The 28,000-nt window shown below is 39.3% G+C and overlaps 1 protein-coding gene and 1 pseudogene across 2 annotated transcripts in view; both read right to left on the bottom strand.

The window, feature by feature from the left end:
• STAG1 (stromal antigen 1) overlaps positions 1 to 28,000 on the bottom strand; it is a 405,253-nt gene that overhangs the window by 357,492 nt on the left and 19,761 nt on the right. The window lies entirely within an intron of this gene.
• On the bottom strand, positions 23,545 to 23,643 carry LOC116544887 (annotated as a pseudogene).

Below are 28,000 nucleotides of genomic sequence, written 5' to 3'. Positions count from 1 at the left end.
TCCGAGAGAGAGAGACAGAGAGAGAGAGAGAGAGAGAGAGAGAGAGAGAGAGAGAGAGAGAGAGAGAGAGAGAGTGTGTGTGTGTGTGTGTATAAAATCATAACAGGAAAATAGTTTCTACAGAATAAAATACTGTTACCTTACCTTTTCAGATAAATCCTAGAAGTCACTGTATCCTATAATAAAAAAGCAGCTGAGTAACATAAAAAGAGAGAAAGATCTAAACTTGCTTCCTACCTCTGTCACTTAACAGCTGGTATGCCCCCTGGATGTAAATATATTGAATCTTTCTAAGCATCTATTTTCTGAACTGAAAAAATACAGACAAGACCTATCTTATAAGATTTCTCTGAGGATTAAAATATATCCTCTAACAAATCTTTCGGTAACCCTGGAATACAGCAGTCACTCAATAAAAGGCAGTTAATGCTTTTGAGACAATCATTTTACAAACTGCTTCATTATAGTCACTGAAACTTCAAATGAAAACCATTAATCATCATAAAATTATCAAGAGCTTCAACAGAACAGACTAGAAAAAAAATTATCAAGAGCTACTTTTACTTCTTAGCCACCATAGTTTTACTTATAAGATAAATTAGATTTTAACTACTAAGTCAAACTTAATCTTAGTTATTCTTTTACTTTTTTTTTTTGGGGGGGGAAGTAAGCTCACAGCAGCCTCCAACTTCTAGGCTCAAAAGATCCTCCAGCCACAGCCTCCAAGTAGCCAGGACTGCAGGTAAGCACCAGCATGCCAAGAGAGAGACAGAGAGAGAATGAATGAATATGAGAATAAATGAATGAGAGAGTGTGAGTGTGTATGTGTGTGTGTGTGAGAGAGAGAGAGAGAGAGAGGAGAGTGTGTGTGTGTGTGTGTGTGTGTGTGTGTGTGTGTGCGCAAAGACACTGTTTCACTATGTTGCCCAGGCTGGTGTTGAACTCCTCTTGCCTCACCCTCTCAAAGTGCTTTTACTTTTTTAATTTTTTTTACTTTTTTTATTTTTTGAGATGGAGTCTCACTCTGTCACCCAGGCTGGAGTGTGCAGTGGCATGATCTCAGCTCACTGCGACCTCCACCTCCTGGATTCAAGCAATTCTCCTGCCTCGGCCTCCGGACTAGCTGGGATTACAGGCACCCACCACCACACCTGGCTAAGTTTTGGTATTTTTAGTAGAGACGGGGTTTCACCATGTTAGCCAGAATGGTATCGAACTCCTAACCTCGTGATCCACCTGCCTCAGACTCCCAAAGTGCGGGGATTACAGGCATGAGCCACTGCACCCAGCCTCCATCTATTTTTTTAAGTAAAAATGATTACTTATAAAATTATTTCCAGTAAATATTGGTCAATATTAACAAATTACTAAGTTAAGTCCACAAATAAAACTTACAAGTTCAGTTATAAATTCATTTACAAAGTTTCTTTTTTTTGAGATGGAGTCTCGCTCTGTCACCCAGGCTAGAGTGCAGTGGCACAATCTTGGCTCACTGCAACCTCTACCTCCTGGGTTCAAGCAATTCTCCTGCCTCAGCCTCCAGAGTAGCTGGGATTATAGATGTCTGCCACCACATCCAGCTCGGCCTCCCAACATGCTGGGATTATAGGAGTGAGCCACAGTACCCTGCCTCACTTAGAAATGAACTTAAAAATTAACTTCAATTATCCAGGTTCATTCAGATTTTAAACTAAGAAACTGAATACAATGTCAATATATAAAAGTAAAGGCTGAGGTGACATCATGGAAGATGGCCAAGTAAGAAGCTACAAGAAAAAGTCCTTCCAATGAAATAATTATAAAGCGGGCAACAACTATTAGAAATCAACTATTCCAGAACTCTAGTCTAATCAAACACTTATAGTGTCCATGAGTGGGATGGATGAAGAAAGTCACTGGTTAACATTGGTGAATTTCTGTATTTCATGTAGTAGCTACCATCCCCCATTCACCAGCTAGGAGGCAAGCACTTGTGAAGACAGCAGCCCATCTTTCTGATTCAGCTTGCTGGTGTCAGGGTGGACAATAAGTACCTTGTCCAAAAATTGGGGCTGTGTGCTTTTATCTGCCTAGTGGATCACTAAGGGAACTGCATGGAGGCTAACCACTGTTTCAACCCCATTGAGCTAAAGTGATTTCTTGAGTAACACTACTCAATAAATACAAAACACAGAAAAAAATATTTTTTTTTTCTTTACTGGATTCTGACACTCAAGGAGCTGACAGCTCACTACCTGACCACTAAGATAACAGAACACAGGCTTCGGTGACCACTCACAAATAGCAAAGTGGCAACTCTCTTCCTTATCTGCAATCACTTTAAATGTAAACAGCTTAAAGTCGACAGCTAAAAAACATAGATTGGGACTAGGATCAGTGGTTCATGCCTGTAATCCCAGTACTTTGGGACTCCAAAGCAGATGGATCATCTGAGGGCAGAGGTTCAAGACCAGCATGGCCAACATGGTGAAACCCCTTCTCTACTAAAATTACAAAATAATTAGCTGGGCATGGAGGTGTACACCTATAGTCCCAACTACTGAGGAAGCTAAGGCAGGAGAATCGCTTGAACCCAAGAGGTGGATGTTGCAGTGAGCCAAGATTGTGTCACTGCACTCCAGGCTAGGTGATAGAACAAGATGCGATCTCAAAAACAAACAAATAAACAAAAAACTCAGATTGGCATAAATGAATTTTTTTTTTTTTTTTTTTTTTTTTTTTTAAGAAGGAGTCTCACTCTGTGGCCCAGGCTGGAGTGCACTGGCATGATCTCAGCTCACTGCAACCTCTGCCTCCTGTATTGAAGCAATTCTTCTGCCTTAGCCTCCAAGTCTCTGGGATTACGGGGGTGCACCACCATACCTGGCTTATTTTTGTATTTTTAGCAGACACAGGGTTTCATCAGGTTGGCCAGCCTGGTCTCGAATTCCTGACCTCAGGTGATACACCTGACTCGGCCTCCCAAAGTACTGGGATTACAGGCGTGAGCCACCACGCCCAGCCATAATTTTTTAAAGATGCAAACTATAGGTCAGGAATGGTGGCTCATGACTGTAATCTCAGCACTTTGGGAGGCCAAGGCAGGCAGATCACAAAATCAGGAATTCAAGACAAGGTTGGCCAACATGGAGAAACCCCGTCTATACTGAAAGTACAAAAAACATAGCCAGACATAGTGGCACACTCCTGTAATTCCAGCTACTCAGGAGGCAGAGGCAGGAGAATAGCTTGAGCCCAAGAGGCGGAGGTTGCAGTGAGCCAAGATCATGCCATTGCACTGCAGCCTGGGCAACCGAGCGAGATTCCACCTCAAAAAAAAAAAAAAGAAAGGAAAAAAAGATGCAACCAAATATGCTAGTTTAAAAGAGGTTCACTTTAGCCTCAAAGACACAAATAACTTAAAAGTAAAAGGATGGAATAATTTATATCATGTAAATAGTAACTAAAAGAGAGGAAGAGTAGCAAAGCTGATGGTAAAAAAAGAGATTTTAAGTCAAAAGTTGTTATACAAAACAAAGAATGGTTGGGAATAGTGGTTCATGCCTGTAATCCCAGCACTTTGGGAGGCCCAGGCAGGCAGATCACTTGAGCTCAGGTGTTCCAGACCAACCTGGGCAACATGGCAAAACCCCATCTCTACCAAAAATACAGAAAATTAGCCAAGTGTGGTGGTATGCACCTGTAGTCACAGCTACTCAGAATGCTAAGGTGGGAGAATCGCTTGAGCCTGGGAGGTTGCAGTGAGCTGAGATCGTGCCACTGCACTCCTGTCTCCAAAAAAAAAAAAAAAAAAAAAAAAAAGACAAGAATGCCTATCGATTAAAGGGTTAATTCATCAAGAAGATGTAACAACTACACACAAAACAACAGAGCCCTGAAATTGTGTGCAAACACTGAGAGAACTAAAAGGAGAAACAGTTCAACAATACTACCTGGACACCTCAAAACTTCACTTTCAATAATGGCTAAAACATCTAGACAGATGATCATTAAGAAAATAAAAAATCTGAGCAACACTATAAACCACCTAGATGTAACATATCCACAACACTCCATACAACAGCAGCTGGACATACAATCCTTAAGTACACATGATACATTCTCCCAAACAGACCATATGTTAGCCAACAAAACAATTCCTGACAAATTTAAACAGACTAGAATCCGCAACATATACTCTCCAACCACAAACAAGTTAAGCTAGAATTCAATCACAGAAGGAAACCTGGTAAATTCACAATACAATCCGCCCTTAAACAAGCAATGGGTCAAAGAATAAATCACAAGAGACATAGAAAATAATGTGAGACTAATGAAAATGAAAATATAATCTTCCAAACCCATGGGATTCAGCAAAAGCAGTGTTCAAAGGTAAATACATAGATGTAAACACCTAAATTAAAAAAAAAAAAGAGGTCTCAAATTAAAAACCTAACTTTACACTTAAGATATTAGGGAAAAAATGGAAAAAAAAGATATTAGGGAAAAAAACAGCAAATTAAACCTAAAGCCATTTTTTAAAAGAGCAAACATAGAGCAGAGATAAAATGGAATAATTAAACCAAAATTTGGTTCTTTAAAACATCGACAAAATTAACAAACCTTCAGATAAACTAAGAAAAAAAAATGGAGAAGATGCAAATAACTAAGATCAGAAATGAAAGTGGGACAAGGCATGGTTGCTCATACCTGTAATCCAGCTCTTTGGGAGGCCAAGTTGAGAGAATCGCTTTGAGGCCAGGAGTGAGAGACCATCCTGGGTAACACAATGAGACACCATCTCTACCAAAGAAAAATTAGCCCAAGAGTTCAAGGTTGCAGTGGGCTATGATTGCATGACTGCACTGCAGCCTGTGCAGCAGAATGAGGCCTTATGAACTGGGTCAAAGTTCTCTAAAAAATAACAAAGAAACGAAAGTGGGGACAGTACTACCAATCTTACAGAAAATTAAAGGATTATAAGAGAATACTATGAACTCATATACCATCAAATTAGATCATCTCTAGAAAATCATATGCTGGCCAGGCGTAGTGACTCACACCTATAATCTCATCACTCTGGGAGGCTGAGACAGGTGAATCACCTAGAGTCAAGAGCTCAAGACCAGCCTGGCCAACATGCGGAAACCCTTATCTCTACTAAAAATACAAAATTAGCCAGGTGGGGTGGCACACACCTCTAATCCCAGCTACTTGGCAGGCTAAGGCAGGAGAACTGCTTGAACCTGGGAGGTAGAGGTTGCAGTGAGCTGAGACCACACCACTGCACTCCAGCCTGAGCAACAGAGCAAGACTCCGTCTCAAAAAACAAAAAAGGGGAAAATCACATACCAACAAATTAGATCATCTAAAGGAAAATTTCTCTTAACAAAGGAAAGTCAACAATCAGATGGCTTCACTGGTAAATTCTATCAAACATTAAAAAATAATTAATACCAATTCTACTCAAATTCTTCCAAAAATTAAGCAGTAGTATCTTCTAACACTTTCTACAACGGCAGCATTAAGCTGACATAAAAGTCAGACAAAGAAACCACAAGAAAACTATACATGGATATCCCTTATGAATACAAAAGCAAAAACCCTCAATAAAATATACGAAACTATGGCCAGGCACAGTGGCTCACACTTGGAATCACAGCACTTTGGGAGGTCGAGGTGGGTGGATCGCTTATGCTCAGGAGTTTGAAAGCAGCTGGGGCAACATGACAAAACCTTATCACTAACCCCCCGCCAAAAAAAAAAAAGAAACAGAAAAATTAGCTGGGCACAGTGGTGCGTGCCTGTGGTCCTAGATACTTGGGAAGAGGCGGAGGTGGGAGGATGGTTTGAGCCTGGGAGGTGAGCATCACAGTCAGCTGAGGCTGTGCCACTGGACTCAAGCATGGGTGACAGAGTGAGACCCTATCTAAAATATATATATACACATATATATATTTATATATACATGTACATATAAGCAAACCAAATACACCAACACATTAAAAAGATTATACGGCCGGGCGCGGTGGCTCAAGCCTGTAAACCCAGCACTTTGGGAGGCCGAGGCGGGTGGATCACGAGGTCAAGAGATCGAGACCATCCCTGGTCAACATGGTGAAACCCCGTCTCTACTAAAAATACAAAAAATTAGCTGGGCATGGTGGCGAGTGCCTGTAATCCCAGCTACTCAGGAGGCTGAGGCAGGAGAATTGCCTGAACCCAGGAGGCGGAGGTTACGGTGAGCCGAGATCGCGCCATTGCACTCTAGCCTGGGTAACATGAGTGAAGCTCCGTCTCAAAAAAAAAAAAAAAAAAAAAAAAAGATTATACACCACGAACAAGTGAGATTTAGCCCAAGAATAAAGGATGGTTTATCATAAGAAAATCAATGTAATACATGATATTAACAGAACAAAGGAAAAATACCACATGATCATCACACACACACACACACACACACACACACACACACACACACACACACCATTTAACAAAGTTCAATGTATGATACGGTTTGGCTGTGTCCCCACCCAGATTTCATCTTTAATTGTAGCTCCGATAATTCCCACGTATTGTGGGAGGGAGAGGTGGGAGGCAACTGAATCATAGGGGCAGGTCTTTCCCATGCTGTTCTCCTGATAATGAATATAAGTCTCATGAGATCTGACGGTTTTATAAAGAAGAGCACCCTTGTACACGTTCTCTTTGCCTGCTGCCATGTGCCATGTAAGATGTGACTTTACTCCTCCTTCACCTTCTGTCATGATTGTGAAGCCTCCCCAGCCATATGGAATTGTGAGTTAATTAAACTTCTTTCCTTTACAAATTACCCAGTCTCAGGTATGTCTTTATTAGCAGTGTGAGAATGAACTAATAGAACATATTATCATGCTAAAAAACAAACAAATCGCCAGGCACAATGGCTCATGCCTGTAATCTCAGCACATGGGGGAGGCCAAGGTGGGAGGATCACTTGAGCCCAGGAGTTCAAGAAAGGCCTGGGCAAGGTAGCGAGACCATGTCTCCACAAAAAAAAAAAAAAAGTTTTTTTTAATTAGCCAGGGATGGTTGTGCATGCTTGTGGTCCCAGTTACTCCAGAGGCTGAGGAGGGAGGATCACTTGGGCATACATAAAAGGTCAAGGCTACAATGAGCCATGCTACTGCTCTCCAGCCTGGACAACAGAGTGAGACCCAGTCTCAGAAATAAACAAACAAAAAAACTTAGAAAATTAGAAATGGAAGACAGCTTCTTTAACATGATAAGATGCATTTATAAAAAGCCTACAGTTAACATCATACTCAATGGTGAATAACTAAAAGACATCCCTCTAACATCAGAAATAAGACAAGGATGCCCACTTTCAACGCTCTTGCCAGGCAAGAAAAAAATTTAAAGGCATCTGTATATACCTATCTCTAGTTGCACAAGACATGATCCTATATACAAAATATTCAAAAGAATCAACAACAAAAAAAAAAAATCCAGTAAACTGATAAACAAATTGAGCAAAGTTGCAGGGTATAAGATCAGTATACAAAAATCAGTTGTGCTCCTACATACAATGAACAATCCAAAAAGGAAAGAAAACAAATTTACAGTAGCATCCAAAAATTAAAGTACCTAAAAATAAATTTAACCAAGAAGGTGAAAGATTTGTAAAGTGAGAACTATAAAACACTGCTAAAAGAAATTACAAATTAATTAAATGGAAAGACATCTAACATTCCCAGATTAGAAGATCATTTAATATTGCTAAAATGGCAATACTCTACAAAACAATGTACAGATTCAGTGCAATCCCTATCAAAATTCCAATGGCCTTTTTTGCAAAAATGGACAAGCCAACCCTAAAAAATCATACAGAATTCCAAAGGGTCCCAAACAATCAAAAATATTCAAATATTCAAATATTGAAATGGCACCACAATTTGAGACTAAAACTTTCCAATTTCAAACTTACTACAAAGCTAAGGCGGTCAAAACAGTGTGGTACTGGCATAAGGACAGAAAGACAGACCAATGGAACAGAATTAGAATCCAGAAACACACTCACGCATCTGTGGTCAACTGATTTTTTACAACAGTACAATACAATTCAATGGAGAAGAAATAGTCTCTTCAACAAATGATATTGGGATAATTTAATATCCACATGCAAAAGAATGAAGTTGGACCCTTGCCTCACACCACACTAAAAATTAACTCAAAATGGATCAATGGCATAAATATAAAGACTAAAAGTTTAAGCTCTTAAAAGAAAACACAGAAGTAACCTATTTGGATTTGGAAATGGTTTCTTACATATAACACCAAAAACTCATGTACCTAAGGAAAAATTATATAAAATGGACCTCGTCAAATTTAAAAGCTTTGTGCATCAAAGGACATTATCAAGAAAGTTAAAAGACAACTCACAAAACAAGAGAAAATACTTAAGGTACCAGTATTCAGACTACATAAATAACTCTTACAACTCAACAACAAAAGACAAACAAGCCAATTTATAAATGGGCAATGGACTTAAAATATATTTTTCCAAAGAAGATATACACATGGCCAACAAGCACATGAAAAAATGTCAAATTGTCTCTATTTGCAGACGACATGATTGTATATCTAGAAGACCCCATCGTCTCAGCCCCAAACCTCCTGAAACTGATAAGCAAGTTCAGCAAAGTCTCAGGATACAAAATCAATGTGCAAAAATCACATGCATTCCTATACACCAGTAACAGACTTAAAGAGAGCCAAATCAAGAACAAACTTCCATTCACAATTGCCACAAAGAGAATAAAATACCTAGGAATACAACTAACAAGGAATGTAAAGGACCTCTTCAAGGAGAACTACAAGCCACTGCTCAACGAAATAAGAGAGGACACAAACAGATGGAGAAACATCCCATGTTCATGGTTAGGAAGAATCAATATCGTGAAAATGGCCATACTGCCCAAAGTAATTTACAGATTCAATGCTATCCCCATCAAGCTACCAATGACCTTCTTTGCAGAACTGGAAAAAACCACCTTAAACTTCATATGGAACCAAAAGAGAGCCCGCATAGCCAAGTCAATTCTAAGCAAAAAGAACAAAGCGGGGGGCATCACACTACCAGACTTCAAACTATACTACAAGGCTACAGTAATCAAAACAGCATGGTACTGGTACCAAAACAGAGATATAGACCAATGGAACAGAACAGAGGTCTCGGAGGCAACACAACATATCTACAACCATCTGATCTTTGACAAACCAGACAAAAACAAGCAATGGGGAAAGGATTCCCTGTTCAATAAATGGTGTTGGGAAAGCTGGCTAGCCATGTGCAGAAAGCAGAAACTGGACCCCTTCCTGACACCTTACACTAAAATTAACTCCAGATGGATTAAAGACTTAAACCTAAGTCCTAACACCATAAAAACCCTAGAAGAAAATCTAGGCAAAACCATTCAGGACGTAGGTGTAGGCAAGGACTTCATGACCAAAACGCCAAAAGCATTGACAACAAAAGCCAAAATAGACAAATGGGACCTAATCAAACTCCACAGCTTCTGCACAGCAAAAGAAACAATCATTAGAGTGAATCGGCAACCAACAGATTGGGAAAAAATTTTTGCAGTTTACCCATCTGACAAAGGGCTGATATCCGTAATTTACAAAGAACTAAAGCAGATTTACAAGAAAAAAACTAACAAGCCCATTCAAAAGTGGGCAAAGGATATGAACAGACACTTCTCAAAAGAAGACATACGTGAGGCCAACAAACATATGAAAAAATGCTCATCATCACTGGTCATCAGAGAAATGCAAATCAAAACTACACTGAGATACCATCTCACGCCGGTTAGAATGGCGATCATTAAAAAATCTGGAGACAACAGATGCTGGAGAGGATGTGGAGAAATAGGAACACTTTTGCACTGTTGGTGGGAGTGTAAATTAGTGCAACCATTGTGGAAGACAGTGTGGCGATTCCTCAAGGACATAGAAATAGAAATTCCATTTGACCCAGCAATCCCATTACTGGGTATATATCCAAAGGATTACAAATCGTTCTACTATAAGGACACGTGTACACGAATGTTCATTGCAGCACTGTTTACAGTAGCAAAGACCTGGAACCAACCCAAATGCCCATCGACGATAGACTGGATAGGGAAAATGTGGCACATATACACCATGGAATATTATGCAGCCATCAGAAACGATGAGTTTGGGTCCTTTGTAGGGACATGGATGAACCTGGAAACCATCATTCTCAGCAAACTGACAGAAGAGCAGAAGATCAAACACCGCATGTTCTCACTCATAGGCGGGTGTTGAACAATGAGAACACATGGACACAGGGAGGGGAGCACTACACACTGGGGTCAGTTGGGGGGAAATAGGGGAGGGAGGGTGGGGGGTGGGAAGCTGGGGAGAGATAGCAAGGGGAGAAATGCCAGATGTAGGTGATGGGGAGGAAGGCAGCAAATCACACTGCCACGTGTGTTCCTATGCAACAATTTTGCATGTTCTTCACATGTACCCCAAAATGTAAAATGCAATAAAATAAATAAATGGGGAAAAAAAAAAAAAAAAAAACAAAAGACGAAAAAAAAAAAAAAAAATGTTCAACTTCATCAGTCATTAAAAGAATACAAGACAAAACCAAAAAGAAACACAATTTAACAATCTTTAGAATGGTGTGTTAGTCCATTTTGTGTTGCTTGTAACACAATACCTGACTGCTAATTTATATTAAAAAGAGGTTTATTTAGTTCATGGTTCTGCAGGCTGAGAAGTTCAAGGGCACGGCCCTAGCTTCTGGTGATGGCTTTTGTGCTATTTTACAACATGGCAGAGAAGGTCAAAGGGGGAGTGGACATATGCAAAGAGAGGAAACCATGAGGGATGTCCTGGCTTTACAACAACACGCTCTTGCAGGAACTAATCCATTCCCTCAAGAATTAATACAGTCTCTGGAAAGCAAGAATTCACTCACTACAGTGAGAACAACAACTGGGGATTAAATTTCAACGAGTTTTGGTGGACACAAACAAATCATATTTAAACAATAGCAGGCAGCTATGTTTTTTTAAAAAAAAAAGGAAAACAGCAAGTGTTGACAAGGATGTGAAGCCATAGGAGCTCTCATACATTGCTAGTAGAAATGTAAAATGATGCCAGCCACAAATGCCAGAGCGATGTGGCAATTTCTCAAAAAGATAAACAGAATTGACCAGAAGCAGTGGCTCACACCTGTAATCCCAGCTCTTTGGGAGGCCAAGGTGGATGGATCATGAGGTCAGAAGTTCAAGACCAGCCAGTCCAACATGGTAAAACCCCATCTCTACTAAAAATACAAAAATACCAAAAAAAAAAAAAAATTAGCCAGGTGTGGTAGTGGGAGCCTGCAATCCCAGCTACTTGGAAGGCTGAAGCAGGAGAATCACTTAAACCTGGGAGGTGGAGGTTGCAGTAAGCTGAGATCAAGCCACTGCACTCTAGCCTGGGTGACAGAGCAAGACTCTGTCCCAAGGGGGGAAAAAAAAAAAAAAGAGGTAAACAACTACTACACATGATCCAGTAATTCCACTCCTAGGTATATACCCAAGAAAAATTAAAATATATATCCCCACAACAACTTCTACATAAATGTTAACAGCATTATTCAAAATAGCCAAAAGGTATGTCAACAGATGAGCTAAGAAATAAATGTAGTATATACATACAATTGAATGTTATTCAGCCATAAAAATTACGTACTAACATATGCTATAACTTCGATAAACACTGAAAACATTATGCTAAGTAAAAGAGGCCACATATTATATAATATTAGTTATAAGAAAGATCATAAATAAGCGAATCCATAGAGACAGAAAGCATATGAGTGACTGCAAAGAGATTTGGGGGAGGGTGCCAAGGAAATGGGAAGTAATTACTTAATGGATATGAGATGCTCTTTTGGTATAATGAAACATTTCGAAACTAGAGTAATGATTGTACAACCAAACAAACGCACTAAATGCCACTAAACTGTATACTTCAAAATGGTTAAATGTATGTTATGTGAATTTCACCTCAATAAAAAAAAATAAAGGCTCAATACTGGGAAGCCAATATAAAGTATAAAACACTAATATGAAGTAAACAGTTTTATGGCTTGCTATATTGGTATTACTTATTATACACCTACTTACAATTTGTTAGGTGCTTAGTGTCACCCCTCCCATCCCATCAGCCAACAAGTTATTTGTAGCTAAAAGTCATAGAAGTGGCTGGACATGGTGACTCACCTATATCCCAGCACTCTGGGAGGCCGAGGCGGGTTGAACACAAGGTCAGGAGATCAAGACCAGCCTTCCCAACATGGTGAAACCCTGTCCCTACTAAAAGCACAAAAATTAGCGGGCATGGTGGCATATGCCTGTAATCCCAGCTACTCGGGAGGTTGAGGCACGAGAATCACTTGAACCCAGGAGACAGAAGTTGCAATGAGCCGAGATCACACCACTGCACTCCAGCCTGGGTAACATAGTGAGACTCTGCCTCAAAAAAAAAAAGGTCATAGAAGCTTTGTAACATGTAGTAAATCCTGACAATTATTTAAGTTGGGGTACAGTGGCATAACCACACACACTGTAGCCTCAACCTTCAAGGCTGAATCAATCCTCCCACCTCAGTCTCCCAAATAGTTGGACCACAGGCATGTACCACTGCACCTGGCTTTTTTTTTTTTCTTTATCTTTTTCTTTTTCTTTTTTAGACAGGCATGGTGGTTCACACCTGTAATCCCAATACTTTGGGGAGGCTAAAATGGGAGGATGATATGAGGTCAGGGATTCAAGACAAGCCTGATCAACATGGGGAAAAGCTGTCTCTACTAAAAATACAAAAATTATCTGAGTGTAGTGGCACTTGCCTGTCATCCCAGCTACTTGGGAGGCTGAGGCAGGAGATTCGCTTGAACCTGAGAGGTGGAGGCTGCAGTGAGCTAAGACTACACCACTACACTCCAGCCTGGGTGACAGAGCAAGACGCTGTCTCCAAAAAGAAAAGGGTCTCACTATGTTGCCCAGGCTAATTTATAACTAACTTAAATAAAGGCAAATTTATTATACAGGAAAGTCAAGTTATCATATCATTTACATAAAAGAACTCCAGTTATTTCTGAGTTTCAGTAAATTTTTCTCTCATCAATTAAGGAGCCCGGCTCACTCCTATAATCCCAGCACTTTGGGAGGTCAAGGCAGGAGGACTACTTGAGGTCAGGAGTTCAAGACCAGCCTGGGCAACATCGTGAGAACCTTCTCTAAAAAATTAAAATAGGCCGGGCGCAGTGGCTCAAGCCTGTAATCCCAGCACTTTGGGAGGCCGAGGCAGGTGGATCACGAGGTCAACAGATCGAGGCCATTCTGGTCAACATGGTGAAACCCCGTCTCTACTAAAACTACAAAATTTAGCTGGGCATGGTGGCGCGTGCCCGTAATCCCAGCTACTCAGGAGGCTGAGGCAGGAGAATTGCCTGAACCCAGGAGGCGGAGGTTGCGGTGAGCCGAGATCGCGCCATTGCACTCCAGCCTGGGTAACGAGAGCGAAACTCTGTCTCGAAAAAAAAATAAATAAAATGAAATAAAATAAAATTATCTAGGCATGATGGTATGCATCAGCAGTCCAGCTAGTAGGAAGGCTGAGATAGGAAGATTGCTTGATCCCAGGAGTTCAAGGCTGTAATAAGTTACAATCATGCCACCTCATTCCAGCCTGGGCAACAGAGCAGACCCTCTCTCTTAAGAAAAAAGGTGGGGGGCCAGGCACAGTGGCTCACCTCTGTAATCCCAGCACTTTGGGAGGCCAAGGCGCATGGATCACCTGAGGTCAAGAGTTGGAGACTAACCTGGCCAACATGGTGAAATCTTGTCTCTACTAAAAACACAAAAATCAGCCAGGCATGGTGGCACACACCTGTAATCCCAGCTACTGGGGAGGCTGAAGCACAAGAATCGCTTAAACCCAGGAGGCAGAGGTTTCAGTGGACCAAAACTGCAACACTGTACTTCAGCCTGGGCGAAAGAGCGAGACCCCATCTCAAAAAATAAAATAAATTTTAAAAACGTTGGGAGGAGGGATTGGGAACTCCAGATAAGTATCAGACTTTATTCATAAAACAATACAACAGCATTTCTTTGGCCTCCATATATCCCTGGAAACATGCTGGGGTTTTGTACTTTTTCCTTCCTTTCCGGATAATCTGTCCTTAAGACCCAAAAAGGTTCACTCGAACACAATTACATTACGTTTTTATAAAAACGCTTATCAACTTTCACACCATAATACAGCCTGATTTTGTAATGGTTTTCCAGGAACTAAGATGTTAAAATTTTGTTTTATCCTTCTCTTCTCCAGGCTATTTCATTTTCCCTGTATTCTGATCCTTTTCTTCCTCTCTATTCCAGTGCTATAATTCCAGATCTCCGGTTCTAGAATTCAGAAATAAGCATTTTTCTGTCTCACACACACTATGCAGTATTAAGCCTATCAGGTACTTTGCTTCTTTTCCACAGTATCGGAATTCCCAGTTTTTATACTTCACTTCACTGAAACAAGACTGCAATGTGCATAATGCATTTCACTTCAACGTTGGTTTATATTATAGCTCCTCCCCCATCCCAGCCATGCAGCAAAAGAAACTACTTAACCCCAAGTAAAGTTTGCCAAGAAGAAAAACTAAAACTCAAAAATAGTAAATAAACCATTTATTTACTGCTTTCATGAATAGATTAAAATCATAAATGAAACTAAATGCCAAAGTCCCTCCACGGGAAAAAAAAAAAAAAACTAAGATAAGTGAAATGGTCATGTTATGTTTTTATTTCAATATACAACACTTTACCCACTCTTGTTTGAAAACAAAAAGGAAAATGATATCATCACAAACAATTATTTGTGTACCATCCTGGCCTTCCTCTGGCTTTATAAATACCGGAGATGCTTTAGACAATGACTTAAAGTTATCATAGAATGTAATTTTTCACAAAAAAACTTCACTATAAAACTCCTGGTTGGCAGGGAGTGGTGGCTCACGCCTGTAATCTCATCATTTTGGGAGACAAAGGCGGGTAGATCACCTGAGGTTAGGAGTTCATGACCAGCTTGGCCAACATGGTGAAACCCTGTCTTTAAAAAACAAACAAAAAAAACTCCTTGTTAAAGTATGCCAATTTCTGAAATCCCACTTACAAAAAGAAAAAATAAATAAATATATACTTACTATGGCATAAAAAATCAAATTATCTAAGAATAAATCTAACAAAAGATATGCAAGACTTCTAACTAGAAAGCTATAAAGGATGTTAATTTCACCCATCCCAAAACTGATCTAAAGCAACAGTACAATCCCAACCAAAATCCCAAAAGATTCTGTGGTTTGGTTGGAGGTTAAATTGGTTTTTCTGTCTACTTAGGGGGAGAAATTAATACAGTGATTCTAAAATGTACATGGAAATGCAAAAGAACAGACTAGCAAATCTTTAAAAAGAACAAGGTGGGCAGCCTGAGTAATACAGGGAGATCCCGCCTCTACAAATAATTTAAAAAATTAGCCAGGCATGGTGACACACACCTATAGTCCCAGTGACACTGGAGGCTGACATAGGAGGATTGTATGAGCCCAGGAGGTCAAGGCTACAGTACACTGTTATCAGGCTACTTGCACTCTACCCTGGACAACAGAGTGAGACCATGTTTCAAGATTTTTTTTTTTAAAAGGAGACTTATTCTACAGGATATTTAGATTTATCATTTAGCTCAATAAATAAGGCAATAATATTGGTACAAGGCTAGACAGACTAATGTAACAAGATAAAGGCCCAGACACATAGCATGCTTCTATGGACATGAATCATGAAAACACGACACTGTGAAGTGATGGCAAAAGTTTTTGTTTGTTTATTCATAAATGGTGCTGGAACAATTGGATATCCATTGGAAAAAATAAAACTTGACCTAACAACTACACACACACACACACAAAAATCTATTCTAGGTGAAGTATCTATTACATATCTAAATGAGAAAAGTAAATACAAGTTTATTGGTGATGATGTGAATAACTCCATGATCTTCAAGGAAGAAAGAATTGTTGTAAACAGAACACAAAAAAGTTTAAACGGGGGGAAAAACCCTGACATATGTAACTATACAGAAATCTTTTTTTTTTTTTTTTGAGACAGAGTCTTGCTCTGTCGCCAGGCTAGAATGCAGTGGTGCGATCTCGGCTCATTGCAACCTCCGCCTCCCAGGTTCAAGTGATTCCCCTGCCTCGGTCTCCTGAGTAGTTGGGACTACAGGCGAGCGCCACCACACCCAGCTAATTTTTTGTATTTTAGTAGAGACAGTGTTTCACTATCTTGGCCAAGATGATCTCCATCTCCTGACATTGTGATCCGCCCGCCTTAGCCTCCCAAAGTCTTGGGATTATAGGTGTGAGCCCCTATGCCCAGCCTACAGAGAACTTTTTTGTACCAAAAGATACCATTTAAAAAGGCACCACAGACAAACTACACAATAAGAAAAAATATAAGCAACTTAAACTAACATATGCCTTACATTCAGAATATATAAAAAGCTCCTATGAGTCAAAATATAGATAATTCAAAATAAAAATAGGTAAGTGATGAGAACAATCACTTTACAGAATAAGACATCAAAATGGTCAGCAAAGAGGTGCTCAAACTCGTTAGTAGCCAGAGAAAGTGCAAATTAAAGCCATCAAAAACAGCTGCAATTTTAAAAGACTGGCAATGATGTGCACTCAGGAGATGCAAAAGGGAATTCTCATATAATGCTAGTGGAAAAGTTTGGTAAAACCACTTTGGAAAACAACTTGGCCTTTTCTACTTAAAACATATCTTATGACCAAGAGATTTCACTTTTATATATATATCCAATAAAAATGGCTTCACATGTGCACTAAAAAACACATTATGATGCCAGGCACGGTGGCTCATGCCTGTAATCCCAACACTTTGGGAGGCTGAGGCAGGAGGATCTCTTCAGGCTAGGAGGTGGAAGCTGCAGTGAGCCATGATGTCGCACCACTACACTCCAGCCTGGACAACTAAAGTGAGACCCTGTCTCTTTAAGAAAACAAACAAAAAACCCTATATTCTAATTGGCTAACCAATCCAAGTATCAAAGTAACCTCTAACATTTCAGTGCCTTAAAAAAGGAGAACAAAAAAAACTGCATTCTCTCCCTGATAAGACAACTGGCCGCAGTAGAAAGCATACCACAGGTGGTAGAAAGAAGCATAAACTTTCCAATTAAAGCTGCACTAACTAGTCCTAAGACTTTCTGCAAACTGCTATATTTTTCCAAGCCTTAGTTTCCTCATATATCAAGTAAGAGTAACAACATATATCTTCTGTATATTACTCAACAGTTACAAGGAGTGGTTTGGAATAATAACATATACCACCAGCATTATCATAGGGATCAAATGTGAATTTATATAAATGGTTTATAATAGCAATGTGTGCATAACAACACTTAATCATTTTTTGTCTGTTCTATTTCTCTTTGCTCTTCTTTGTAAATGCATATGGCATAAAACCACAAAGTACTGTTAATCCAGCCTCAACACCTACTCCCACCACCAAAAGAAATCTACATGCATTTAACTTTCTCATTTTTATCTTTTAGATAATCATAAATGAATAAATAACAGATACCATAATATCCCTATTTTACATGTGGACTGCGGCTGAAGAAAGCTGAGGTGCCTATATAGATCAGTCATAACACAAAATCAAAGCCCAGATTTACTATAAATAGTTACATTTTGGTGTTACAAGCATTTTGGTCCTAATGAGAAATCAATTTTAAACAATGTGGAGGTCAGGCATAGTGGCTCATGCTTGTAATCCCACCACTTTGGGAGGCCAAGGCAGGTGGATCACTTGAGACCAGGAGTTTAAGACCAGCCTGGCAAACATGGCAAAACCTCATCTCTGCTAAAAATACAAAAATTAGCCAGGTGTGGTAACGGGCACATGCAGTCTCAGCTACATGGGAGGCTGAGGAAGGAGAGTCACTTGAACCCAGCGGGTGCAGACTGCAGTGAACAGAGATCGTGCAATTGCACCCCAGCCTGGGTGACACGAGCAAAACTCTGCCTCAATAAATTAATCAATTAATTAATATGAAAAAAATTATAGTTTTCAGAAAACAGACAATGGATCTCAGAACATCCAGTGAGATCCATAATCCAAACCAGGAATCATGTATAGAAAGTAAAATTTAAGACTTCAGTTTTAAAGCAATTGGATTTCTAATGCAAATGATAGAAATAATTCCTCTAAAGCAGTAATAAAACGAAAAAAAAAAAAATCAAATTGGACCTCACCCCATGTTCTAAAGCTACTTATTCTCAAGTATACTGACCAAATAAAAACATCCTCTCAGCCTACACACCCTCAAAACTTTAATATAATTTTTTTCCGACAGGGGGGAAGAAAGAACAGGACCTAAAATCCCTGAAGAGATACATTTCTTTAAAACATACACTCACCCCCCAGCACACACAAAAAAAAAATACCCTCACATAGACTCATGTATTTACTGTAAAAAACCACTCCAATCCCTAGTGTCGAAGATCTATTTTTAAATGTTTTCATTTTTAAATGAAGGTAAAAAAAAAATTGAAATTTTTATTTCTGTATCTCACTCACCAAAAGCTTTAGATGTGATAATGGCAATATATTTATCTTTACAATATGGGGGAGAAGAGTCTGGATATGAGTACAGATGAAACAAAACTGGAATGAGTGAATTTTGAAGCTGGGTGAAAAGTATGTGAGGAAGCACTATTTTGTCTTCATCTGTATTGCATGAAATTTTCCATAATTAAAAGGTTTTTTAAATAAGGTATTAATAATACATTTTTAAACTGTTCAATGAAATGGCTTTAAGTGGAAATTCCAAGCAATCAATTCACCTGGTAGAAATCTAATTTTAATCATTAAACATTATATTTTTGCAAGTGACATACTTGGAATTTTATTATTTTTCACTAGCTGGAGTAGCAGAATACTGTGATGCTGTGATTCTTCTTTCACGGTAAACAGTTAATGTCATGCGATACTGAATTCTAATCAAATAGTCATCTTAACTATTCAGATAAAAACAGGCAGTCAGGCATGTTCTCATGCCTATAATCCCAGCGCTTTGGGAGGCCAAGGTGGGTGAATCACATAGGTCAGAAGTTAGAGACCAGCCAGGCCAACATGGTAAAACCCTGTCTCTACTAAAAATACAAAAAAATTAGCCGGGTGTGGTGGTGGGCACCTGTAATCCCAGCTACTTGGGAGACTGATGCCAGAGAATGGCTTGAACCCGGGGAGAGAGGGGAATGAACGGCGGTTGCATCCAACTGAGGTGACGCCACTGCACTCCATCCTGGGAGACAAAAGCAAAACTCTGTCTTAAAAAAAAAAAAAAGACGCAAAACAGTACAACCGTTTTGGAAAACAATTTAGCGGTTTCTTAAAATATTAAACAGAAATTTACTACATGACCCAGCAATTCCAATCCTAGATATCTACCAAAGAGAAATGAAAACACATTATCTACAAGATTTGTATATGAATATTCATAGCATTATTCACAACAGCCAAATGTTGGAAATTCAAATGTCCAACAAGTGAACAAATTAGTAAAATGAAATACTCTTCAAAATAAAAGTATTGAAACATGCCTTAATATGGATCATCCTCAAAAACATTGTTAAATAAAAGCCAAACATAAAACAGCACATAAATTATTCCAATTTTATGAAATGTCCCAAGAAAGCATGTTTACAGAAAACAGATTAGTAGTACCCTAAGATTAGAAAATGAGAAATGACTACAAATGGACACCGATTTTCTTTTTTGGGGCTGATAAATGTATTTTGAAATTATAGGCCGGGCGTGGTGTCTCAGGCCTATAATCCCAGCACTTTGGGAGGCTGAGGCAGGTAGATCACAAGGTCAGAAGTTCAAGACCAGCCTGACCAACAAGGAAAAATCCCGTCTCTACTAAAAATACAAAATTAGCCAGGCATGGTGGCAAGCATCCCAGCTACTCGGGAGGTTGAGGCAGGAGAATCGCTTGAACCCAGGAGGCAGAGGTTGTAGTGAGCCGAGATCACGCCACTGCACTCCAGCCGGGGCGACAGTGCAAGACTCCAACTCAAAAAAAAAAAAAAAAGAAGAAGAAGAAAAAAGGCTGGGCAAGGTGGCTCACACCTGTAATCCCAGCACTTTGGGGAGCTGAGGCAGGCAAACCACCTGAGGTCAGGAGTTCGAGACCAGCCTGGCCAACATGGTGAAACCCTGTCTCTACCAAAAATACAAAAAACCAAGTGTGCTGACTGGCACCTGTAATTCCACTACTCGGGAGGGTGAGACGGGAGAATCACTTGAATCTGCCAGGTGAAGGTTGCTGAACTGTGATTGAGTCATTACACTCCAGCCTGGGCAACAAAGAGTGAAACTCTGTCTTAAAAAGAAAAGAAAAAAGAAATTAGATTGTGATGGCTACACAGTTTTCCAAATTAACTAAAGATCACTGAATTGTACATTTAAAATGGGAGAATTTTGTTATATAAATTATATCTCAACATATCTATCAAGGAAAAACAGAAAGGCAAGGAGCAGCAGCAGCACTACAATACCTCTGAAATGATGGATAAATGGATGAATGGATGGATCTCAAAGAAGTAACTTGCTCCAAAGTTTCAGCGAAATACACGACAGAGCAATCTAGGATTGACTGCAGAATCCATACTCTTCCTAGATGCAAAAGCAAGAATGCACTAGAAGCAATATATATCCTACTTAACTTTGTAAGGATAAATCTAGTCGACAAGTGAAAAATATATGGAACACCAGGAAAGGTTCTTTTAAAATTGAAGTGAGGCTGGGCAAAATGGTTCATGCCTGCAGTCTCAGGACTTTGGGAGGCTGAGGCGGGCAGATCACCTGAGATCGGGAGTTCAAGACCAGCCTGACCAACATGGAGAAACCCCGTCTCTATTAAAAATACAAAATTAGCTGGAAGTGGTAGCACATGCCTGTAATCCCAGCTACTCAGGAGACTGAGGCAGGAGAATCGCTTGAACCTGGGAGGCGGAGGTTGCAGTGAGCTGAGATCTCGCCAGTGCACTCCAGCCTGGACACAAGAATAAGACTTCATCTAAAAAAAAAAAAAAAAAAAAAGAACACTGAACATAAATTAAGAAGAATGAAACAAGATAAACGTCTGTGTGGAATGAACAAAGTAAATACATAAAATCCAAAATAAGTGACATGGGAAGCAGAACCCAGATCTTGTAAATGACTACATGAAGCTGAAACCAAATTAACTGAATGGTGAGGGGTATTCAAACGAATTAAATTTGGCAGTTTGTCTCCAACGCAGTCCCTGGACAATCTGTCCTGACCTAGATCTGCTATAGTGAACACAGATTTATCAAGCTATCAGAGCTCAATAATAGTAACAACAAAAATGACCTAACTTAAGCCAGACACGGTGGCTCACACCTGTAATCCCAGCACTTTGGGAGGCCGAGGCAGGCAGGCGGGCCACCTGAGGTCAGGAGTTCAAGTCCAGCATGGCCAACATGGCAAAACTGTGTCTCTACTAAAAACACAAAAATTAGCTTTACTTGGTATACTCTCCAGAGAAAATTAAAAAAAAAAAAAAATTAGCTGAGTATTGTAGTGAGTGCCTGTAATCCCAGCTCCTCAAAAGGCTGAGGCAGGAGAATTGCTTGAAGTCAGGAAGCGGAGGCTGCAGTGAGCTGAAATGGTAAAAAAAAAAAAAAAAAAAAAAAAAATATATATATATATATGTATGTATGTATGTATATGTGTGTGTATATATATGTATGTGTATATATATGTGTATGTATGTATATATATGTGTGTATGTATGTATGTATACATAAAATGAAAATATACAAATAAAATAAAATGACCCAACTTCTTTTGAGTTCATTTCAGGTTTACCAGTCAATCTTCAGATTATAATCTGTGTCTGATACTTGTATTCCTACAGAAAACAATGCACTGACTGGTTACTCACAGGCAGACCATTTCATATGTAAGTTAATTTCTCAAAGTATACCAATAATCTTACACTCTGACTTGAAACCACGTGAAACCTCAATAATTTCTGGATGTAAAGATAAATTTAATTTCTAAGCATATTAATTATGAGAACCAGAGCATTCTATACAGATCTCTGGCTTCTGCCACACTCATCAGCCAGTCAGCATTCCCCAGAGACAATCTTCTGCCCTGCTGAATGCTTCTCCAAACTGCAACTTGTATTTTACTTGTTTTACAAACTGGATGAATGGTGCTTAAAAATCTGTCGATAAAGCCAGGCGTGGTGGCTTACACATGTAATCCCAGCACTTTGAGAGGCAAAGGTAGATGGATCATGAGGTCAGGAGATCAAGACCATCCTGGCCAACATGCTGAAACCCCGTACTAAGAATGCAAAAACTAGCTGGGCATGCTGGCACATGCCCACGGTCCCAGCTACTCAGAAGGCTGAGGCAGGAGAATTGCTGGAACCAGAGAGGTGGAGGTTGCAGTGAACCAGGATCACACCACTGCATTCCAGCCTAGCAACAGAGCAAGACTTCATCTTAAAAATAGGGCGGAAAAAAAGGGCCAGGCGCAGTGCCTCACGCCTGTAGTAAACCCAGAACTTTGGGAGGCTGAGGCAGGCAGACCACGAGATCAGAAGTTTGAGACCAACCTGACCAATACGATGAAACCCCGTCTCTACTAAAAATACGAAAAATTAGCTGGGCGTGGTAGCAGACACCTGTAATCCCAGCTACTCAGGAGGCTATGGCAGGAGAATCTCTTGAACCCAGGAGGTGGAGGTTGCAGTGAGCCAAAATCACAACACTGCACTCCAGCCTAGGTGTCGTCAGTTGGATACTCCGTCTCCAAAAAAAAAAAAGGCATGTCCCAAAAGAACTACCACTTATACTTGTATTTCATAGTTTACAGTGGACTGTTATATTAGCTCATTTGCTAGCCAACATGCTCTGAGGTGACAAGGGCATACATATTTATTAACAATACAAATGACACAGTGAGGTAAAAGTAATTCACAGAAGCACATGTTGCTAATAAATTGACTAATCTGGATTAGAATCCAAGTCATTGGTTTCTGAATTCAGCAGTTCCTTAGACACTGGAAGTGTCGAAAAGGTCAACCAAATAAAACCAAGAAAGCCTGAGCTGCCTGGAAAATCAATGATTATTTTCCGCACTCTTATAAGCATTCAGATAAAGTCCTCAAAAAAGGTAATAACCTTACAGACAAGGGATCAAGATAGGCCACAACAAAGAGAAACACTCAGAATTTGGATAAAGGAGGGAAATAGAAGATTTACAAATAATACTCAAGGCAGTATAACAATCAAATAGTTCAATTTGGAACTAAGTAAATCATTTTAACTTTATATGTAAACAAAAATAATGAAGTATCTTCTCTTAGAATCTTGTTGAATATCTAATACTCTTTTTACTTTTTTTTTTTAATATAGGGGCCATGCTAATCTCTATATGGTTCCCGTTTTAGTATATGTGCTCCCAAAGTGAGCACTCTTTTTACATTTTTTATCAAAAGGAATGAAATTGCTTACAGATAAGGAGTGAAGTTAAATAATTTGGTTCCATTATAAAAATGATATTAAGAACTACACTACAAGGCTGGGTGCAGTGACTCACCCCTATAATCCCAGCACTTTAGGAGGCCAAGGAGGGCAGACCACCTGAGCTTAGAAGTTTGAGACCACCCAAAACAACATGGCGAGACCCCATCTCTACTAAAAATACAAAAAAATAGCAAGGTATGGTGGTGCACACCTGTGTTAACAGCTATTTGGAAGGCTGAGGTGACAGGATCACCTGAGCCCAGGAGGTTGAGGTTGCAGTAAGCCATAACTGCATTCCAGCCTGGGCAACAGAGCAAGATCCTGTCTCAAAAAAAAAAAAAAAAAAAAAAAAAAAGTAATGATGTACTAAAATTAGCTCACAGTAGACTCACTAAAATTACCACAAAGATCTATCTTTCCGTTTTTGTCCTAAAATTTATACTTTAGTTTCCTGTATGCCTCCAAGCAGCAGGCATCACAAATGTTAAGGTGATCTCTATGTGGTCTTATTTCAAACTTCTCCCAGAAATAAAATAATAATTAAACTCAAGTGTCACAGTGAATAGATGAAGTCATCTACTGAAAAAGAGAAGGGAAGTGGTAAAGTGAGGGGGCTATGGGAGGTTACAAGTTTTTAAGTAACTGCATGAGGAATGAAAAAAAATTAGGAACAAAGGAGGATTACTGGGTAATGCTGAGGATCCAATTAAGATTGGAGAGCATGAATACTTAGTGGCTCCAGTCTGCAAGGTTATTTTCTCCAGCTGTGCTCAGTAGCTCAGAGCCAGGTACACAGAAGTCAGAAAGATGAAGTGATGTGGTTGGGTTTTAGTTAGATAAATGCAATGAAAAGCAGATGAACATATTTCAAGATGTAAATAAGGTTCTCAGCTAGCTAAGAAAATAAAAGCAGGAGAGGATGATACACTGGGACAAAAGACTAATACTAGAGAGCCCTGTAAGGCTGAAAAGAGACTGTCGATGTTCAAAAAAAAAATTAAACATACGTACAAAAATAATGAATAGATCTTCTATAGCAAAGTACCATTTCCTATTTTAGGAAATGAAATGCTCCTGCCTGACAATTCAAATTGTCTTTTTAAAGTGAACTAGAAAGGTTTCAAATGGAAACAGTCAAAAGCTTAAAGTATTATAATTGTAAATCTAGATATTCCTGAACATTTCTGTGTAAATCCAATGATATTTTTTTCCAGTATTTTAAATCAACTAAGGAAGCTTCCAAATTTCTTAATGAACCTTCACCAAAAATCTTAACCTAAGCAAATGAGTCACTCTACATATCAATATTACCACTCTTCAGTAGGCAAGAACTAGAAAACAAAATTATTTGTGTGTATATGTTTAAAATAAAGTTTTATGACAAAAGAATTATTTCCTATTTCTAAAATCTCACTAGTTTGACCAATTATCATCAATTGAGCTACTTACATTGCTGATTCCATGCATGTTGAGTTTAACTGCTTTCAAAATACTATTCTACAATTTGGCACTGAAAAGTTACTATGTATGCAGACAAGTACAAAAAAATCTATTTTAGCAAGTTAAATATTCATTATTACTAGTAATAACCTCGAATCTATGTTTTCTTGCAAAGCAACAGTAAAAGTGATGACTTCTGGGATATGAGAACAGCCACAAGTAGATGAAGCCATATTATATTTTGTTACTAAGATACATGCAAAAGGACAGCCTATCATGGGCCAAGCAATACAAATGAAGGTAGAAGAAACTGCCAAATCCCTGAGGATAGGTAAGATTTTAAAGCAATGAGTGGCTGGTGTGACCAAGTATAGACAGCATGAGGTTACTGTTTCCTTCTTATTATCCCCTAAAATAGTGTTGTGTCTTCTATTAATAGCAACACAGATTCAATGAAATAAAATTTTAAAAATCTGAACCCTTCATTTCCAGTCTTCCCCACTTTAGGATGGTGTCACAATTCACTCAATTATTAGTTAGAAACCTGGAGATCATCCTTGACTTATCCCTTTCCTCACTTATCTGCTCTATCTCCAACACACATACAGAATAAGAACAATTCTCAGTATTGTCTCTATTACAACCATCATCCAAGGCAGTATATCTGTCACCTGTACACTGTAACAAGCTAACCCTCCCTCTTGCATTCCCCACACACCATCCACCACTCCAATATTCATACAATAGCAAAAGCAGGGTCTCAGCTTTGCCACTCTTGACATCTTGGGCCAACAGTTGTTTGCTGTTCTGCGCATTATAGAGTGTTTAGCAACATCCCTCATCTCTATTCACTGATGCCAGTAGCATACACCATCATCCCCAGGTCTCTATCCACTGATGACAGTAGCATACACCATAATCTCTAGGTTTCTATGCACTGATGCCAGCAGCATAAACCATTATTCCTAGTTGTGACAATAAAAAATGTCTAGACATTGCCAAATGTCCTCTAGGAAGCAAAATCGTCCTCAGTTGAGAACCACTAATCTAGAAGAATGTATTTTGTTTTGTTTTGAGACAAGAGTCTTGCTATGTTGCCCAGGATGGAGTGTAGTGGCACAATCTCAGCTCACTGCAACCTCTGCCTCCCAAGTTCAAGCAATTCTCCTGCCTCAGCCTCCCAAGTAGCTGGGATTACAGGCACGTACCACCTCACCTGGCTAATTTTTGTGTCTTTAGTAGAGACAGGGTTTTGCCACATTGGCCACGCTCATCTCAAACTCCTGGCCTCAAGTAATCAGTCTGTCTCTCAGCTTCCAAAAGTGAGCCTTATTTAATGTAAGTACCTCATTATTACCCATCATAATATCTCATTTATTCCCTTCATAGATAGCATTTATCATAATACATTATTATTTTGTTTACATGATTATTGATTACCTCTCACAGAATAATACCTTGTCTGCTTTCTTTTCCACTATATAAATGAAAAGAATAAATGTATAACTTGGACAGCCTTAAATAACAGGTGAGTTGGTAGCAGTGATAATCTCAGCACCACCCCAATCTCATTCCCCATCTATATTTATGATTATTTCCCCTTGAAGTGAAGGGGAGGGGAAAGGAGGAGAGAAGAGGGAATAAAAAGAGCCTAACAAAGCCCTCATCTGTAAAAACATCTTTGCCATGTTCTCTGAAGGGTTATGTGTGAAGTAAATGGCATGTAATGAATCTAAAGCACTTGAAGAGCTTAATAAAAAGCTTGTATTCAATAAATGATGGCTATGTATTTAAAGCACCAAGAATAATGCCTATAACAGATACTTGAGAAATGAGAGTTCTCCTGCCCTTTAATCTCATTCTACCACCAACTGGCCTGAATATAGTTAAGAATGGAACTCTGTCTCTGAGAAATACTTTCCCCTTTTGGGTCTCTAGGAACAAAACATGCTAGGCGTAAACAGGTTAGTTATTCAAATATGTTCTCTAGGGAAAGCCAAATATCCATTAACCAAAGCCAACTCATTACAAAATGACCTCAGAATTACATTTTAACTTGTTTCAGTAAGGAAAATAATCATATTATTATTCAATTTAGAACCTAACTTTAAAGTAACCTTTGGGGAAAAAAATCTAGATTAATATCGGTGTTGGTTATTAAAAATACCCAGAATGGCTGGGTGTGGTGGCCCACGCCTGTAATCCCAGCACTTTGGGAGGCCGAGGCAACGGATCATCTGAAGTCAACAGTTCGAGACCAGCTTGGCCAACATGGTGAAGCTTCATTTCTACTAAAAATATAAAAAATTAGCTGGGGGTGGTGGTAGACACCTGTAATCCCAGCTACTTGGGAGGCTGAGACAGGAGAGTCGCTTGAACCCAGTAGGCTGAGATTGCAGTAAGCCAAGACTGAACCATTGCACTCCTGTCTGGGCAACAAGAGTGAAACTTCATATCTCAAAAAAAAACCCCACCAAACCAAATACAAGTTTCCTTACACTAAATAAAAGAGTAAATTGAGTCCATGCTTAGCATCAAATAACAAAGGGAAAATAAACTATAAAGTACTGCAACATTTTTAGTTAATAATTAGAACAAAATTATTTATCTTAAATTCCTTTTAATATCTTGTATCTGGGCCGGGCGCGGTGGCTCAAGCCTGTAATCCCAGCACTTTGGGAGGCCGAGGCGGGTGGATCACGAGGTCAAGAGATCGAGACCATCCTGGTCAACACGGTGAAACCCCGTCTCTACTAAAAATACAAAAAATTAGCCGGGCATGGTGACACGTGCCTGTAATCCCAGCTACTCAGGAGGCTGAGGCAGGAGAATTGCCTGAACCCAGGAGGCGGAGGTTGCGGTGAG

This window comes from Sapajus apella, unplaced genomic scaffold (assembly GCF_009761245.1).
Source record: "Sapajus apella isolate SASKATOON/1434 unplaced genomic scaffold, GSC_monkey_1.0 scaffold4, whole genome shotgun sequence".
NCBI lineage: Eukaryota > Metazoa > Chordata > Mammalia > Primates > Cebidae > Sapajus > Sapajus apella.
The sequence above is the reverse complement of the archived record's forward strand: the minus strand, read 5'-3'. Positions and strand labels throughout refer to the sequence as shown.